The sequence below is a fragment of the Beta vulgaris genome, chromosome 2 (assembly GCF_026745355.1).
Source record: "Beta vulgaris subsp. vulgaris cultivar EL10 chromosome 2, EL10.2, whole genome shotgun sequence".
NCBI lineage: Eukaryota > Viridiplantae > Streptophyta > Magnoliopsida > Caryophyllales > Amaranthaceae > Beta > Beta vulgaris.
In genome coordinates this window covers 47,298,081-47,304,509 of record NC_079203.1, presented here as the reverse complement: position 1 = coordinate 47,304,509, position 6,429 = coordinate 47,298,081, and the positions used below count along the sequence as shown (strand labels likewise).

General features: G+C 32.4%; 1 long non-coding RNA gene across 1 annotated transcript; it reads left to right on the top strand.

The window, feature by feature from the left end:
- Positions 1-1,133: 1,133 nt before the first annotated feature.
- On the top strand, positions 1,134-4,907 carry LOC125495227 (uncharacterized). Its single transcript, XR_007271906.2, has 2 exons — positions 1,134-1,341; positions 1,638-4,907. It is a non-coding gene; the product is annotated as an uncharacterized LOC125495227 (long non-coding RNA).
- Positions 4,908-6,429: the final 1,522 nt, after the last annotated feature.

The following is a 6,429-nucleotide window of genomic DNA, read 5'->3' as shown; positions in this document are numbered from 1 at the left end:
AATCTAACAAGATCCTACATGAATATGTTTTTTTATACTCCCTCCGTCCCATAATATAGTGCCTATTTCATTTTTGGTGGTCAAATTTTAAAATTTTTGACCGAATATTCTCATTTGTATATATAAAAAAACATATTCATGTAGGATCTTGTTAGATTCGTCTCAATGTGTAGTTTCATAATATCAACTTTTTATATTTTTATTAATAAGGAATTGAAGATATTAAAGGTCAAAGTTACGTTTTGGAGACCGTGAAAAAAGAAACAAGCACTATATTATGGGACGGAGGGAGTATATACAAATGAGAATATTCGGTCAAAAATTTTAAAATTTGACCACCAAAAATGAAATAGGCACTATATTATGGGACGGAGGGAGTAATAAAAAATGTGATTGACGTGTCAGTTACTTTTTGTGAACTTTGTCTCTCTGCCTTCTCTCTAATCCCTCCACTTTCTTAAATATTTTCATAACCTAAATTGTTGCTCATCACTCAGCACCACGTGTTTGAAAAAAAAACTCAATGCCCTATTTATGTATTGATTTTCTCTAATACTTCAAGCTAGATAGTACTACCTCCGTCCCTTTTTAATTGTTACACTTTCACTTTTGACACTATTTACAAATTTTCCTTTGACTATCATTTGTGATTTATGGTTAAGAGAAAATATAGTCATGTGGGATCTTGTTTGATTCGTCTCGATACGTATTTTTAGAATATTGACTTTTTATATTTTTCATAAATATAAAATTAGAGATATAAAGGTTTAAAATAGTGCATCAGCATATGTAAAAAGTGTAAAGTGTACCTATTAAAAAGTAACAGAGGTAGTATATTATTGTATTAAATTATAGTATTAACATAGTGGTGGGTTTGGATATTATGATTTCATTTGAAATTATCGAATTTAGTCAGTTCATATATTTGGATGATTAAGAATCTGAAATGTGGAATTGGCCCAAATTTTAGGTCAAATTAGAAGTGCATATTACATGAGGAATCTTAAATTAGTCCCAACTGGAATCAACTCTCTCGAAGGAGAAACCAACAATCAAATCATGGCATTTAATATCCTCAAACTTAAAGTCAATTGGCTTGCAAAATTCTTTCACCTCTTCAATTCTCTCGTCCCCTCGTCTCCTTGGATAGACCATTCTCTTTTTGTTTCTCTCTCTCACCTCTCCCTTCTATCTCTTTGATTTTCACCTCAATTCTTCTAGCCGAGAAGGCGAGAAAAAAATTAATCCCCCAAAAGATCAATGGCATCACAAGATTCACAACTAACCCAATTTGCAAATCCAAGGTTACGTACAAAAGGTTTTATATATCACTAGCTAAGGGTATGTTCTCCCCAACTTATTTTCAGTTCAATTTGGTTGAATTCAGTTCAGTTGCAATCAGTTCAGTTCAGTTCGATTCAGTTCAATTTCAATCAGTTCAGTTCACTTCAGCTCCAACTATCATTTCTATTAGTTATAATTTTGATTTATTTCAGTTCAATTCATATCATTCAGTTACAATTAGTTCAGTTCAATTATTTTATGTCGAACAGAACATGTTCTAAGCATTTTGTTTCAGATAATAAAGTTAAAAGATTTAAAACTAAACTACTAACAAGCTATTTATGGAATTGAAGGGGTTTAGGGGTTTAAGCGAATTTAAGCCGCCGAAAATTCCAAGCAGGCTCTCATATCACCTTTGGGACTGTACAAGATAAGAGGACCAGCCGCCACACCCAATTTCAGGAATGAATCATTTGAACTACCAATGAAGGAGTCACCTTCACTTAGACCGAATTTCTTCTTTGCCTTGCCAATGTGAATATTTTCATCCTCAACTTTACACATCTCCTTCTCTTGTAATATTATTTATTTATAACTATCATTTAAAAATATCCAAAATACTATTATTATTATTCATTATTATTACTTATTTTTATAATTATTATTTAATATTCATATTATTATTATTTAAATATTATTTATATATTTATTGCATTCAATTTAATTCAATTCAATTTAATTTAATTCAATTCAATTCAGTTCAGCTTCAATCAGTTCAGTTCAGTTATTTTATGCCGAAGAGAACATGCCCTAACGAAGCATTTAACAACTAATCTAATAAAAATAATTAAAATAAAGCAATAAAAGAGGAGATAGAGTAAGAAATGTTCATTGATTAATGGTTAAAGGTTTCGATACAAATATCACCCTTGAATTTACAATCTTCCATCTTTCTTTGAGTTTTCTCCCTTTTCTCCCTAAACTAATCTATGGAGGCTAAACCTCCTTAAAACCCTAAAAATTATTCTAAGAACTAAGAGTGCTGAATAATAAAACTAGGCTAAAAAAAACTCCCTTCTTCTAAAAAGATAACTTAAGGTATTTATACTCCTAATAAGAAGGAAAAAAGGGAAAGAAAATATAAAACAAAGAAAGAAATAAAAGGAAATGGAAGAAAACGGAAAAGAAAATAAAATAAAAAGAATGAAAGAAAACGTGTGTGAAACTGTGAAGTAGAGTAAGGCTATGTTTAGTTCACCTGAAATTTTCTGATCTGAACTTATCTGATCTGATCTGAACTTATTTTTTCTGATCAGATCTGATCTGAACTTATTTTTTCTGAACTGATCTGATTACAAGATCTTATCTTTTAGATTTCTCTCAATATATATGAAAAAATATAGTCATGTGGGGTCTTGTTTGATTCGTCTCAATGAGTACTTTATTAATATTCAATTATTATAATTTTTACTAATATGTAATGAGAGATATTTAATAGTAAAAATGAGTTTTAAAACTAACTGATCTGATGTGAACTTATTTTTCTGATCTGATCTGATCTGATCTGATTAGATCTGAAATAAGCAAAAATAAGGTGAACTGAACATAGCCTAACTGTAGAAAACAAAAAGGAAGAAAGAAATGAAAAAGGTAACCAAAAACAAACCAAAGCATCAGACCCTCATCTTCTTCACTGGGATTTCTTCCTTGCTTCACTACATCATCACTCATGATCAACGGCCCATCATCGACGGTCCATATCATCATCAAATAAATCACGACCATCGATTTTCGATATCAATTTGATCTCTGTCGCTAATTCATGGCGTACGAAGCAATCGTAAGATGCTAGATAAGAACACATGTGGCAAATTCAAACGAAGCGTCCTCTCCGTTTAACAGAGGAGCGGCCGCTCCCTTCTGGCTTGGGCAGATTGCGCATATGTAGTTGGTGATTCTGCAGTGGAGTGATTTTCAACAGTTGGGTGGTGTTGTTGGTGTTATGAGTTAGGAGGATGGTGGTGTTGCATTGTGGTATAGTAAAGGGTTAGTGTGGTGTAGGATATGGAATAGCGTGGTGTATGATATGCTTTGTATGGTAATTTCAAATCTCACACTATATATCCAACAAGCTCACCTACAAGCAAAACCAAACATGGAGGAAAAAAACGAGACATGTACAAATAATAATAACTAAAAGGAAAGAAAATTAGAGAATTAAACTAAACAATCTATAAATTATTAAAACAAAGAAAATACATAAATTATGAACTTAAGAGCTAAAATCTATTAAAAACAACTAATTACTCCAATCAAGCTACAAAATATAAAAAGAAGAAATAAAGACTAAAATAGGTAGAAATTTATGAAAATAACTATGAAAACAATGTAAAAACTACTCCTATAAGTGACATAAATGTCACTTATCAATAATACAACTCCTATATATATAATATAGAGAATAGGGGTGTTAATGAGCCAGGGTGGCTCGCAAACTATTCGAGCTCGGCTCGGTCAAAGTTCGGTCAAAGTTCGGTCAAAGCTCGGCTCGTGAGGGCTCGATTCGAGTTCGGGATCGGCTCAAGATGCTAACGAGCCGAGCCTGAATACCTTAAGCTCGGCTCGAAAGCTTGTGAACAGGCTCGATACTTTTTGAATTATTTAAAATATTCCATTAATGTATAATTAAGGATAAAATTAATAACTATGGGAAAAAATAATAGTGTTGGACTTAATGACAACAATAAAAAAAAAGCTAAAATAAATAACTATAGGAAAAAATTACAGGACTTGGACTTGAAGACAACACTAAAAGGTTAACATAATTAGAAAACACCAAAAAAATTACCTTAAAAAAGCAAAAAAAAAAGAAAACTTAAAAAAAAAGCAAAAACAGTAAAAGAAAAGTTACTGATGCAGTTTAGCTAAAAAAAAAAAAACATTAATGCAATAGTACAAGTGTACAGCACGCAATATCAAAGAAGCAAAAGGAAAAAAAAGGCATTTGAGTTGATTTCTTCTAAAAGCAAACAACAAGGACTAGTATCTCATATTCCACATCCCACATCGCTAGAATATAGTAAAGTATGTGCTAAATGCTCTATAAAAGAAAGTTGTGATTGAGTAATCACTTACAAGTTACAGCTGACCTTTTATTTCTTTGGGTCAAGGAGTTAACATATTAGATTATTGGGCTTTTAAACATTGGGCCTCATAAAATTTGACTTAAACTCGCTTTAGCTGAATTTTAATTTTCGAGCTTTTCGAGCCTAACAAACTCGAGCCGAGCCGTAAGTTCGGGACTCGAGCTTGAGTCGAGCCTAATATCTGAAGCTCGACGAGCTTTGAGCTCGAGCCTTATTAAACATGTTTTCGAGCCGAGCCGAGCCTGGTCAAGTTTGGTCTCGGTTCGGCTCGTTAATACCCCTAATACTCGATCTCCTTGTTCACCAAATAATAGATTCTCATATCATGTCCTCCATAACGTTTGGGTATGTCCCAAAATTGGTACTCATCATCAGTAAAGTAAATACAATTGCTTTTACAATTTTTAGTAAATGATGCACGAACCGACATAGGACAATTGTTACCCACAAATAATGAGAGATCACCTATGTCTTTAATTTCCTCCCACCTAGTGCCGTCAAAATCAAACTTGTGCACTTCGAAATAACATATTTCATAAAAAATATCATCCTCAAGAATATCCTTATGTCGAAGCACCAAAAACAGATCACCATATGACTCCAATAAGTAAATTTGGCCATAAAATTTGGTTAGAGAAAAATCTTTTGTAGGTGCATCATTATATATCGTCACAATCACAGGTTGAGAATTCTGAAACGCGTTCATTTCGCAAATTCCAAGCACTCCCTGATCATAGAAGATAAGAATTTGTGAACGGCAACACGTGACAGCCTCTGCATGTCGAAAACGTTCCCTTAGTGTTAAATCTAGAAATGGTATCCAGGTTTGGTCACTCGGCCTTGCATAAGCTATGAAACCCCTCCAACATCCATATAAAACAATAACAATGAAATCACCATTTTGATCAGCAAAAACAAAGACCTTATCCAACCAATTATCTCTTAACCAAATAGGGTCAGATTCCTCGTCCTCTGGTGGTTGAGGCAGGGTCAATAAAGATGGTAAGGGAAATCGAGCTCTAGTTAATGGATTAAATAGATGCATCTCTAAGCTCGAATGAAGCATGACAATCCAACCACAGGATGAACCCCAACATCTTTGCCCAAAAGTTTGAGGAAGTTTAATTTGGTAATACTTTTCCTTAGTATGACAAAAGAATTTCGAGTCCAGTCCGTTTTAAATGTAGAGTAAACGTAATGCCATGAATGACATACAACCGACACGCTATTATACCAAGAAGTTCATCAGGTAACATGGACCAATCACTCATCTTTATATCTGTAGTTGCACCTCAAAACCTGCATATATAAAACACAAAGGTTTTGCCTTTAACACAATACAATATGTTAAACTTTAGAGAGAAAATATTATTCGGAGAAATTAAATTCTTGTATTACTAAGTAGAGGCAAAGTATATTATACAAAAATTTAGGAAATTAACCTAAACTGACTATGACTATGTTCAGAACTCCTAAACCAACTATAATACATACTTTCTGTAATCACCTATAGTATTAGGCAATGGCGGAGCCACATATTAAGTTGTGGGTCAATGGATCCATACAATCTAAAAAGTATGGAATTTTCTCTTAATTTTATTGAGATTTTGGTGTATTTCCTTGTAAATTTAACTATTTGACCCATCTGAATTTCTTTAAGTCGTATAATCTGAAAATATCGAAATTTAAAGTTTTTGGAGAAAATTCGAATCTTCACTCTAAAAAAACATGAATTTAAGTTGTATAATCTGAAAATATCGAAATCTAAAGTTTTCGGAGAAAATTCAAATCTTCACTCTAAAAAACATGAACTCGTCCGTTTTGCAATGTATTCATAAACAAGATTGTGAATTTAAGTTGTATAATCTGAAAATATCGAAATTTAAAGTTTTTGGAGAAAATTCGAATCTTCACTTTAAAAAACATGAACTCATCCGTTTTGCAATGTCTTCATCAACAAGATTGTGAATTTAAGTTGTATAATCTGAAAATATCGAAA